This window comes from Octodon degus, unplaced genomic scaffold (genome assembly GCF_000260255.1).
Source record: "Octodon degus isolate 3935 unplaced genomic scaffold, OctDeg1.0 scaffold00020, whole genome shotgun sequence".
Classification (NCBI taxonomy): Eukaryota; Metazoa; Chordata; class Mammalia; order Rodentia; family Octodontidae; genus Octodon; species Octodon degus.
The window spans coordinates 1,747,001-1,760,146 of record NW_004524596.1 but is presented as its reverse complement, the minus strand read 5'-3'; the positions used below and the strand labels follow the sequence as shown (position 1 = coordinate 1,760,146).

The 13,146-nt window shown below is 40.8% G+C and overlaps 1 protein-coding gene across 1 annotated transcript in view; it reads right to left on the bottom strand.

The window, feature by feature from the left end:
* Positions 1-11,866, bottom strand: part of Rasgrp3 (RAS guanyl releasing protein 3) — a 120,951-nt gene extending 109,085 nt beyond the window's left edge. The window contains exon 1 of the mRNA XM_023711239.1: positions 11,609-11,866. The gene's annotated coding sequence lies outside the window, so the exon portion shown is untranslated. The remainder of the gene's footprint in view (positions 1-11,608) is intronic.
* Between the last annotated feature and the right edge of the window lie 1,280 nt (positions 11,867-13,146).

Here is a 13,146-nt window from a genome sequence, read left to right as displayed (position 1 = left end):
AAAATAAAGAAACAATAGAAGAAAACTTCAGAAATCAGGAAAGAAAGTAACTATGCAGCTCCACAATGACATAAGATCTCTGAGTAGATTATGTATAAAGATATTTTCATGTAGACCCATGATAGTAAAACTCTCAAAAATCAGGGATTGAATTTTGAAAACAACAAGAGAAAAGCAACCCCTGAAGCACAGGGAATTCTCAAGAGACTTGCGGTGGGTTGCTTGACAGAAGTCTTCTAGGCAGGTGAGAGTGACTGATTTCATCACATGCCCAAAGGAAAATACCTGGCAACTTGCTAGATATGGTGGAGTATACCAGTAATTCCAGCATTTGGGATGCTGAGGCAGAAGGATGGGCACGGGTTCAAGGCCATCCTGAGCTACATAGTGAGTTCACAGCAGGACTGCACTACACAGCAAAACTCTGTCTCAAAAAAATAAAACAAGAAATCTGCTAACCTAGAGGGCAAGATGTTCTTCAAAACTGAAGATGAAAAGACTTTGCTAGACAAACAAAAGCACTGCGAGTTCATTACCACTAGATCTCTCTTAAGTGCTAACAGAGTCCTTCAAATTGTAAAGAAAGGAAGAAAACAACATGAAAATACAAAATTCGGTGGTAAGGTAATTCAGGATACAGACACTCCTTGATCATAATGGGATTATATTTCAACAAACTGATCACAAATACTGTGATTCAAAATACTGTGAGTCCTAAGCATCCTTAGTTGACCCAGCCTGCCAGATATGCTAGCTTAGCAACACAGTGTGAGTATAAGGCTTTCACACCTCTAATAACATGGCTGCTGGGAAGCTGTGGCCCACTCGCTGCCACTGGCCGGCAGCAGCAGAGAGCATGCTCATCACTAGCTTAGAAAACCCACTACTCTTATGGACCATATTGGAATATTTTGCTGAATTCACATGCCTACAATATTTAAACGACAGTGGAATACCCTTCTCTGGCAAAACTAAACCAAAAAAGGGGATACAAATGAAGGACCATTTTGTATCTGTATATTCAAAGTAGTTAGGATAGATATACAGCTACTTTCTCTTAATTCAATGAATAGAAAGATTTGTTCTAATAGTGTTCATGGACAGGATATCATGTCTGCATCACGTGCTATGAATAACCACTAAGAAGACAATAATATGCAATGTATTAATTATTGAAACTGTCCTACTAATTGGTTATGAAACTGTCTCATCGCTATTTATTTCTCAATAAATTATTTTGAAAAAAACTCAAAGCTCAAAATCGGAAGAGTTTCCTCTAAACAGTATCACTTTAGTATCATGCCTTAAAAGTAAATACTTGAGAAAATAATGTCTAGCCCTAAAGAATGAAACACCAGTGATGAAAGGTTGGCTGGAGGAAACCGTATGAACATATGCATATGCAGGCATCTATCCACCTTGCTAATACTCTTATTCATTTTTTACTAAATATAAGATTAGGGCATTGCTCTATTTTAGAGCAGATATTCCAGGGGAAGTAAAAGTGATTAAGACCATTTAGGACCTCAAATAAATAGCATTTGGCTTGAGTTTAAATACTCACCTAGGGCTGGGGAGATAGCTCAGTAGAATAAACGCCTCCCTGGCAAGTGCAGGGTCCTGAGTTCAATCCCCAGCACCACCAAAAAAACCCAAAACAAAACAAAACAAAAACAAAAACAAAACTCACCAAAGCCCAAAGTATTATCATATTGTATCGGATGCTTATCATTTCAAAAATATCTGATCTCTACTACAAATGAATCTGGGCCAACAGATATCGGTGAACTACTTACATGTAAGATTATAGTTGTTTGAAGGGAGGGGAGATATTGAGGAGAGAGGAAGTGACCCTCGGGCTCCAGCAGGCACCTGGCTCCTCAGGCCCTGCATGCACTGGTTTCTGGAAAGAGGCCCTTACTTCCTCTTCACGTCACTTCTTGCAGCTCAAGGAGACACACATTTTTTTTTTTTTTTAGCAACAAATGCAGTCACTTTCACTATATTTCTGTCCCACCCATTGGGCTAAGACCTCAGGCAGTTTGTGGCTCTGCAAAGATTAATCTCTGAGGAGGTGCGTGTACAAGGGGAACCCCTGAGGAAAAGAATCAGCTGTAGAGGTTACTGAGTGTTTGTGAATAAGGAGAGAAGGAACAAGAACGGGCAGTAGTGATGGATGGAGGAATGAGTGTGACACACGCACACACTCAACAGGAAGAAGGAGCCACCAGGTTAGTGGAAGGACAACGGCTCCAACTGGTCGGGATGATGTCGCCATCTCAGGAAACAGTGTGGGCGGAGTGGATCCAGAAGAGGAGGGTGCTCCTCTCAGACAAGTTGAGCTTCACACGACGATGGAGCATCAGGGGACATAGAGCGCAGCTGCAGCTCCCTCAGAGCCAGGCGCGCAAGCTCAGGGCTACTTAAATTGATGCTGAGAACAAGTTCTCTGAGGAAAAGAATTTTAGAAAGAAATGCAACAGCGGCTCTTGGTCAGTGGCTATTTTTGCACATGTAGGGAAAATGTTGGTATAAAAATTGAAAAAAAAGATTGAAAATTGAAAGAGAAAAATTCAGTGTCTCCATTCAACAGAGGAAAAACTTTAGGATCTTAAGTGATGCAGGGATCAAAAGGAGTAAAAACTGAAAATAATTGTTCATAATTTACAGAACATGTCCTAAGCCAAGCTATTTGAGAGGACATCGAAGGACAGGCAAACTGCTCCAAAGGTGTGGGCGCTGTTTCTGATGGAAAACACAGTGGTGCCCCTGGGGAGCCGCGTGCCTCTCCATACACTGCCACTCTGCCACAGAGGTTCCCAACTCCAGCTGTGTCAGAACAGTCCCCGTTTCCAGGAAGGGAAGCTTTTCCCTTGATCTAGCCTCTTACTCCTGGCGCTACAGACAATCCCAACCTGCCTGCTGGCTCCTGAACTCTCTTGCTGTTTTGTGAACTCAACCCTGGCACCACTCAACACAGATCTTGACCTTGACTGGAAGTCACTCAATGCCTGACTTTGTCACCCCGCCTTCATTTGCTGCTGACTGGAAGACACAATGGAGGCACTTGCAGGATATTGGAAAAAAAAAAAAAAAAAAAAAAGAAAAGAAAAGAAAAACTTGACTCACGCAGCACATGCCAAGGGTGAAGGCCAGCTGCCCCTGGCCCCCTCTCCTACCGTCCTCACCCCAGGGACAGTGCAGGATCATTCGAGAAGGAAGCCCAGTCCCACATCATCGTGCCTCCTCTCACAGGAAAACGGAGCATTGTAGCACAACTGTGTCATCTACGTGCCTACATATTTAATCCTAACCCTTTCTTCACCTTGCACTCATCTATCTTAAGCCAAAAGTTACTCCAGGAAACTGGAAATCACACTAATCCAAACATGCTTCCCAGGAAGAGCCAGACCTGAGGTATTTCCTCAAAGAAAAGGCGAGCCCAGAGTAGAGACAGAAATGTCTACGAAACCCTTCTCCACCTAAGGCCCACTTAGAGAGCTGACTTTCTAAAAAAATAACTCCACCTACTTTTTCATTCTTCTTTAGTGAATTTGTTTCCCTACCAATGTCAACAGTTAAAATAAATAAGATTTATCTCTTACGCTTGTTCTCCAACAGCACAGCACTTGGCACTTTGTGGATTCCCTAGTGGTGTTTGTTGGATACAAGGTCATTGTGAGATAATAGCACATTCTTCTGTTCTAATTACTAGCTTATTAATATGACTAGTAGCATACTGATGTATGGCAGAGTGTATTTGTGTAGAAATGATACATTACCCATTATGTCACATTGTAAATGCACTACAGTCATTTCATCATGAGTACACATAATAATTTATTAAGTGAGAACTTCATAAATACAATATAATAAATCCATTGTAGAAAGAGGGCATCCTGGGTGCACATTCCTGCTCACTGCGTATAACTTGGCTTATTTGGGGAGGGTGGAAAATGACCTCAGAGCGCCAAGAAAATTCTCAGGTATCCAGGGCATTGCCAATTTGTACATCAGTCAATGAAAGCTCGTTATTTATATTGTCAATGTCTGCAACTTTTATTTTGATTTGAAAATCTTCCCAACTGCCTTGAGTCTAGCTCTGTGGTCAAAGCTTCACAGAGCCCAACATATGGCGGCCCCAGCTGTCCGCAGCTTGCCGCCAGGATTTCCGATAGCCTGTACCTGCAGGCCTCCGCCAGTGCAGGGGCTGTAAGAACCCGCCGTGTCTGCTGCTTTTGTCCACTTCCATCAGCTCTACTTTTGTGTCTCTACACTTAGGATGCAGAGCTATCTTTATCACTCCAGCTGACTGGCGTGAGAGTCCCGGGTCTAATAGTTACATAAGATTATTGAGGCATACTTTCCACCCTTCCAGGAAAACAGTGTAAAATGCAGCAAGGATACCAGCAAATAGTCAGTGTGTGTGTGTGTGTGTGTGTGTGTGTGTGTGTGTGTGTGTGTGAATTGCTAGAGAGTTTTACTTTGCACTATGTTGTATGCATTATGAAGAGCACAAAATCTACAATGCTTTCTGGAAGTTAGTCTTCAGCTATCCAACAGAATCTATTCTTAGGCCTACATTCACTTGAACATGTGGTGATAAAATGTTTTACAAACGTGATCAAGATTTCAAAAGTTGAAAGTTTTCAGATTTTTTTTTTTTTTTTTCGAATTTAGTACAGGTTCTATAGGGTCTCACTACATAGATTGGACTCATAGTGATCCTCCTGTTTTCAGCCTTCCAAGAGCTGGGATTACAGGTGCGCACCACCACACCCAGTGTCAATCACTGTCTCAGTGCACCCCGGAGACAGGGCCAGCACAGCACCCCGGGGATCAAATCCTGGTAATTAAGCAGGCTCTTTAGTCTGCTGAGCTATCTGGCCGGCCCACAAAAATCGAGAGTTTAAATCTCTATCAGTTTTACTTTCAATGGAAGAATCCATCAGAACCTGACCTAAATGAAGAGCTGGCTTATCTCACGGGCCACATTTCGCAACCTGCCAACTTCCCGCTTCCTCATTATTCCATTTTCATTGGTACCTGCAAGGTTGCCAGATTCATGTTCCGAGTGGAGACTGTGATTTCTCAAGACTGCAGTATCTCAGATACTCTGTATATAACTGGAGCTCTTCTTCTGTTTAGATTTACAGAGATCATTACAGCAGCCAGTAGGCCTCCAAAGCCACCGAGCACGTGAAGTGAGGCTAGTCCAAACTGAAATGCGCCATATGCACAGAACATACACTAGCTATCGAGGACTTAGTCCAAATCATGGGTTGCAAAATATATCAATATTTTTATCTTAGGAAAAGTCAAAATGGATGCTCCAGACATATTTGGATAAATGAATGATATTATTAAAATTCATCTTACTTGTTTCTTTTCATTTTTTAATGTGGCCATTAGACAATATCAAATAGGCCAGGTGGCCCATATTTGTGGTTCACTTTCTATTTCTATTGGACAGCGTTAGTCTAGAATGTACAGACTGGTACATAGTCTGTAAGATTAGAAGTTGGAACTGTTGCAGAATTTTAGTCCAAATTAGGTTAACCCAAGATAAACTTAACTTGAAGTGACGGTTATAACTACCATAAGTCTTTAATTCTCTCACTCACGGAATTTTCAAAGCACATAACAAGTGCGGACACACACCACAGAAGAGACAGATAGTACTACCATCAAGACAAATGAATGCGATATCAAGAAAGATCAAAGAAGGCTGGCCAAATAGCTCAGCAGATTAAAGCACCTGGGGACCAGGGCTTTGGTCTCCAAGCCTGCCATGTCAGCCCTGCCCCAGTGCTGAAACTGGGTGTGGTGGCGCATGCCTGTAATCCTAGCTCTTGAGAGGCTGTAAACAGGCAGATCACTACGAGTCCGATCTAGTAGTGAGACCCTGAGTACCCTGTAGACCCTTCCCTAAAATACAAAAATAAATAAATAAACAAATAAAAAAGATAAAAGGTACCATAGTATAATACCTATCTTCACGCTGTCTTAGTTGCTACTATATTATTTATTTTCATCTAAAAAGTTATTGATTATGCCCATTACAGAACAAGGAAACTGGATAGGGAAACAACCTTATTTGTTTTGAGTTTTTGTTGTTTTTCTTTTTTCTCTTCTCCAATGCTGCCAAACATGAAGGGATCATTTACAGTAGTACAAAAAGTTGTTTAAAATTGAAAGGAAAATAAGGCTCTCAAAAATCAATGTTTAGGCAACAGGCAGCAAGTCTGAGGCAAGAAAACAGCCATACTGCTGGGTACCCTTCCTGGATACGTGCACAAGGGTAAATTCACGCTGATTTTGGATAGTAATCAGCATAAAATATTCAACACCAAATCCCTGATGTCGGATTACCAGATTACTGAATTAAAAACATATTGGAGGCCATTGCTGCCAGCAAAGAGAGAGAGAGAGAGAGAGAGAGAGAGAGAGAGAGAGAGAGAGAGAGAGAGATTGTGCAACTCCTGGTAAAAACAATAATGATTTCAGGAGTAGATTGAGAAGAAAACAATAATATCTTTGTCATGTTGTGAAATCTTCGTATGAATAAAGCTGGGACTGGCTCCACAGCGCTTCCCAGTCTGATTTGCTGACCATCTTGTCAGGCTATAATTGTTTTCTGTCATTCATTTCCTCCAATTGTCAATTATTACTAAAACAATTATGGAAAAAGTGTGTGTGTGTGTCCTTGTTTCCTGCTGCGAGTGAATGCAATGAAGTCACAGAGCAGGCTTCGTGCATCATAATCTTTTCCATTACAATAAATTACGCTGTCACAAACAGGATATTGCTCTTTACCGGGCAAGAGGGCTGCAAATGGCACTCTGTTAACACAAACATTGTCAGCCACGGCAGCAAGAAAGGAGAACAGAGGCAGCGCTCTCTACTTTTTAGAACCATACTGTTTTTGTTCATGATTATAAAGTAACGTATGATTATGTACCCGAAAGTAGTATATGATTATTTACCCTGATTATTTTTCCACATTATTCCACTGACCTACTATTAATGTTCTAGTGAAATTGAACTCTTAACTCTTTCTCATATGCATACATATATTGAAGCAAATGGGACAGCGTTATGGATATAATTTTGTAGCCTTCACTTTCTCATTTAACATCAACCACAAATTGTCCCCAGTACTACTAAATATTTTAGTGTCATTTTATAACTATATAAAATTCCACACTGTGGAACGTTATTTAGCAGTTTGTCTGGTTTTGTATATTCAGGCCAGTTACAAAGTGTATCTGCTACAAAAAAGATTCTTTAGCATGCTTTTTTTCCTGAATCTCTGATTCTTTAGGGTAGATGCGTAAAATATACACTTTTCCTTTTTTAGTTAGAAAATATATTGTGAATTTTAAAGCACATACACAGAATAAAAGTAAAAAAAAAATCATCTTAACAACAAAGTATGGTGGTGGGGGAGATGGCTCAGTACAACAAGTGCTTCCCTGGCAAGCACAAGGGTCTGAGTTCAAACCCTGGTGCCTTACACACGCTGGACAGACGCTCCACCAGTGAACTACACCCTCAGCTGTTACATCCTTTGTAAAGGACTAAACAAATAGTTTTAGTAATTAAAAGCTAAAGCTAAATCTAAAACTAGACTCTGTTAAAATGCCCTTCAGACCAGCCAGCTACAAAGGTCTATGCAATCTCATGATGTCTTTTTACAGAGCCTCCTAGCATAAGCATCTCCAAAGCATCTGCGAGGCTACCACTACCTCTGCAGCGTCTCTGGGAACTCGTGGTCACCATAAAGTGACCTAAGCAGCTGGCTTCTAGTGCTTGCCTGCGCCGTCTCCAGGCCGGGCTGAATGTTGTTAGCCGGTGTTGCCAGCAGAGGGCAGCCTGGGACAGGGCGGGGAGGCTAACACCCTCCTCGGTTTCATTCTTTAGCAGATGAAAAATGAGGTAGAGGTAAAAAATTAAAGTAATAAATAAATAATAAAACGTAAAACCCCTGTGTATAAGCTACTTCTGTTTCCTCAGAGAGATTAACTAAAAGGTGCAAAATCCCACGAGGAGTACTAAAGTTAGGAACAATAAAAGGCAAAGAATCTCGTTAAAAAATGGGTTAGAGCATAAACAAGTGGGTTGTTTTTCTTCTTGTAGATAGAAAAAATGAATCCAGAGCAAAATACTGAACATTCTTTATAACGATTAGCAAGGGCACTGGCCCTGGCTCCGCACAAACCCAGGTCGCACTCCTACTGGGTCTCATGGCTAAGGGTCCACGAACCTTGGAGAATTCCATTGTCCGCACTTCAACTCTCTCATCTATAAACTGTGGCTAGTGATGGAACCTGCTCCTGGGTGGCCTCAAGCGCTGAATAAGACAATGGAGATACAATAAGTGCTCAATAAAGGGTGTGGTTATTTCCTGTCCTTACTCCCTCCTAAACTGCAGAATTTCCCACTATATTTGGGAAATATATGTATATATATATATATATATATATATATATATATATATAGAGAGAGAGAGAGGGAAATATATATATATATATATAGTGACCAAAATCCTCCCCCTCCTCCTCATTAACTTCCTGCTCTTCTGCTGTCTCTTTGGCCTTTGTCTTGAATGCACCATGAAACACACCTCCCTCTTTAACACGTCTTCTCTTCCCAGAGCTGTACCCAGTGGGTGTTCCCAGCAGGGCAATCTGTTCCCTACGAATCCCTGGTTTCTTCCTCTCTGTTCTCAGAAGAGCTCAGACCTCAGTGACCTGTTCTCCTTACTCCGGCTAATCTGCGTCAAATGACCAGATTTTATCCGTGTCATTTCCCTTCTCGAAACCTCTCAGTGGCTCCATGGTATCTTTCAGTTAAGAGTCTAAATTCCTTCGCCTGGCATTCTGGTCCCATCAGACTGGCCCTATCCTCTTCCGGATATCTCTGCTTGTTCCACGTGTTCATTCCTCTGCTCTTGTCAAGCTGATTGGCTCAGGTCCCTCACAGGGTGGCCAGATACAGGAAATTAAAATACAAGGCACCCAGCCCAATGTGAATTCCATGTAAACAATACTCCTGTGTAAGTAACCCTATTCAACAGGCCTCACACACCCATGCACTGGGGTGACTTAGAGTACCATGGATCTGTTACCTGAAATTCACATTTCATGGGCATCCTGTACCTCATCTGGCAGCCCCATTCCTCTGGCATACTGTGTCCGCTCTTGTCTCTGTCTCTGCTCACAGCACAATCCTTCTCTTGGATGGCTTCACCTCTCCCTGCATCTACCGCGAACCTCGCACTCCAATGCCCAGCTCAGCCCCATACTTCCATGAAGTCTGTGTGGATCCAGTACTGCTTATCTCGTAGTCATTACCTATATCATTACTTTGGCTTCATACATACAATGCCTTATGTCCACCAGAGTCCCTGTCTTGAAATTAATGTTAAGCTCATTGAAAGTAGAGATTGCATTGTAAGGAGGAACACTCTGGGACTGCGAGTTGTTGTGAAGGGAGGTGACAATGGGAACCTCCTGATTCGGTTAATTGGAAATTAAGGGTGATGATAGACGTGCAGAACTCGATATGCAGTATCCCCCACCCCGCCAAAGTCACATGGCAGACGGGCCTGGCTTCCTGAGCTTGGTGTGATTCTTCCTGCATGTGCCCTCTTCCGCACAGCCCATAGGACACAGACCACACATGGCGACATCTAAATTGCTGCTCTTTCATAAAGTATCTTCAGCCACCTGATTTCATTTATATATAAATGTGAGGCAGGGGTAGCTATTGTATGCATACTGTATATATACACGGTGACTATTGGAATTGTATCAGAGACAAGAAAATAAATTTCTATTTAATTAATAGGAAAAAAAGCAAAAAATATTGGCAAATATTAACTAGCTAACTTAAATACCTTTAGGAGCAGACTACTATACATCAAGTAAAGTGTGAAACTATTAAAGAATACTTTGTAAATGTGTTTTAAATAACTGGCACTTCATAAATGCATTAATAAGCATTCCTGTAGATTAGTGACTGGCAGTAAGATTTTTAAAAGTGAAAAGAATTTGTTCTCAAATAAAAACATAGCTAATAATTTTACCTACTGCTTAAAATTTAAATCATAGTAAAACATTTTTATTCTATAAGGCGAACCTATGAATGTGTCAAATACAAAAGTTTTGAACCTGTAGGGGGAATGAGCTCCCCATGAACAGAAACCAGGATGACTGTCCCCAGGTTTCTGTCATCAGATGGAGCTGGACTTAACGAAGTTACCTCAGATTTCTCTCTCTTATATAATAAAATGGATTCAGACCTGACTTTGAAGAGCTGGAATGTCCTGGAGGTAGGGACTCAGAGTTCATTTCTTCAGATCAATCATTTTTACCCAGATTTGTGTGGGTTTGTTTTCTTCTACTTTCTTGCCATGCTTTCTAGAAAAAAAAAAAAAAAAAGATACCCTCCTACAATTGCCTTGGAACTAATTCTGAATTTTAATCAGAGAAAGAGTAAGTCTCAAATTGTCCAGGAAAGAAAAAGGCCAGTGCATCCGCCGTGGGCCTGGACCTAGTGTGGGCGTCCACGCGCCTCCTGGGTGGCTCAGCTCTTCGGCCTTTCAGCTCTGCTATCTTCTTGGTACACATTCTAAACATACCAATCTCACACAGGGCTAAGCCAAAAGGACAGCGACACATTTCCCTTTCCACAAACCACAGAGCCGTATTCCTTTGTTAGTCATTGTGGTTTCATTAATCATGCTATTCCAAGACAGTAATGTGGATTATTATCGGCAGTGGATGCAAATATGGTATGGGGCATGCTTTTAACACGTGCGCTCACTTAGTGGCAAGGAATGTGACAAGAACTTGGAATGTCCCTAGGAACTTTCCAAGTTTTTATGGACAATATCAACTGTTCTTGGATTTAAACCATTTCCTTTTGAACTTTCTGCTTCCAAATCCAGTGACATTTTTTAAGCACTCAGGAAATATACACTAAGGGGATGTTTTGAGATAATAATTTAAATATAAATAATTACTATGAGCAGTTCCTATAACTGGGAACTGTTCACCACTACTATTTTGAGTTTCTCGAAGATTCTCCTTTGTTTGAAAATGAGTGGTCAGAAGAATCTTTGTATTTGAAAAGTATCTTTATTTTATTTTATACAAAATTTGAATCTCCTTAAAATGACTTTTCTGTGATTATCTGGTTTAGCTTGAAGTCCCACTTGTCCAATGTATTTTAAACCGGTATTGATCAAAGAAAGAACAGACAGATCGCTGCTCAGCACTTCAAAAAGGAGAAATATCAAGAAAATAATTTTCAAAAATGATCATCAATGAAATTATACTAGGGGATCCCCTGATGATAATAAAATTGAAGAAAGTTAGAAGAGGTAAAGTTATCTTAAGAAAACAATTATTTTTAAATATATGTGTAGTGTCAAAAATAGAACTTGTCAAAACTGAAGCTAATTTCCACATTTCTCCAGAGGTACAGTGTAAGTAAAGCTTATTAACAATTGTATTAGCTCTTCCCTCAGATTATAAATACTATCCGTAGTTCAGAAAATGCATTGAAACACAGCAGCAAGAGACTTAAAAGGGACACTTACCTTAATTTGCAAACAATCAAAGTTCATTCCACTATTGAGCTTTCTTTTTCTTTCATCTTCATCAACTTCTTGCAAGTTTCTCTTCACTGCGTCCAAGCTCCTAAGATTCCTACTCTCTCTCAAACCCGGTTATCGCCTCACTGCCTAAATCCAGCTCAAAAGTGAAGAGAAAAAACTTGCAATTTGCAAGCTGTTTACGCCTAACGACCCGCAGTGAAGCTGCTAAGCTTTGAGCTCAATGAATTAAAGGTTGTTTGGCTAAATGGCAGGCACACTTCCTCCTATTCTTTCCGAACTTAGTTTTCCTGCCTCCAGTGGAGCTTTTTCCTTTCCTGAGCTATAAATAGGCTGGTTGTAAGAGTACTGAGGAAAGAAGAAGGCAGGAAATGGATTTGATTTCAAAAAGCAGTCTTAGGGGTGTGTGTGTGTGTGTGTGTGTGTGTGACCATCTTTCAAGTGAATAACAGTAAACAAACTAAAGAAAACTTGGCTCCAAATAATTGAGCTTTGGTACACACTCCATAGTGGAAATTTTCTTTGTTGCCTATACTCATTCTTTGACTTGAAGTTGGATTGGGAATGGTGTCATTTTCTGTGGAAAAATATCTACAGGGCCCCTTTAATTCCCATAGGAATGGCTTACAAAAATGAATTTCCAGGTGGAAACTGAAGGTGGGCTACAGTGAAAAAGCCCCCATTCTTTCTTTCCATTCAAAAGGAGGTGCAAGGGCAGGCGAGATAGCTCAGCAGACTAAGTGCCTGCTTAGGCAAGGACAGGGCCTGGGTTTCAATCTCTGGCACCACATGCCACGCTGGCTCTGCCCCACGGTGCACTGAGCTGGCCAGAGAAACTGGACTTGGTGTTGCGCACTTGTAATCCCAGCTCTGGGGGGCTGCAAATAAGAGGATCGCTACGAGTCCGAGCTGTGCAGTGAGACCATGTCCAAAATGGTACAGCACTTTTGAAGCAAGATTCAACTAAGGGACCTAGCCTCTGAATACCAAGGGAGGAAGGAAAACTGATACTTTTGCTTAAAAGAAAGCTCAAAGGCAAGACTAAGTTGTTATTCACTCCCCTTCCCCAAATTAACAGTTTATTCACAGTCTTGCTACTCAAAGTTGTTCCACTTCTCTCAATTATAGACAACACAAGTGAAAATAAAAATTAATTACCATTTTTCACAAATCATATTGACAGGTAAAAATTTAGATTTTGTCTGATACTGTGGAGGTACAGAGAAATAAGCATTTATTTATAGTAGACAGAAGTGTTACTTGCCCTGTATTATTTGGAGGGAAAAAAATCTCAATTTGGAGGGAAAAAAAAATCTCAATTTCTTTCAGATATAGGTAACCTAACAAGATGGTTAAGTGTGGTTGATTATGCAAAGTGGGGGTGTGGGTTTAAAATGGAAAGATAGTATAGTTCATGACATACATAATTTGTGTTCTTTTAATTATTGCACCAAATGTATTGGGCCATATTGTAAAAATGTATTAACTTTAAAGACAGAATTATAGTGCCTGCCTGGCAAGCG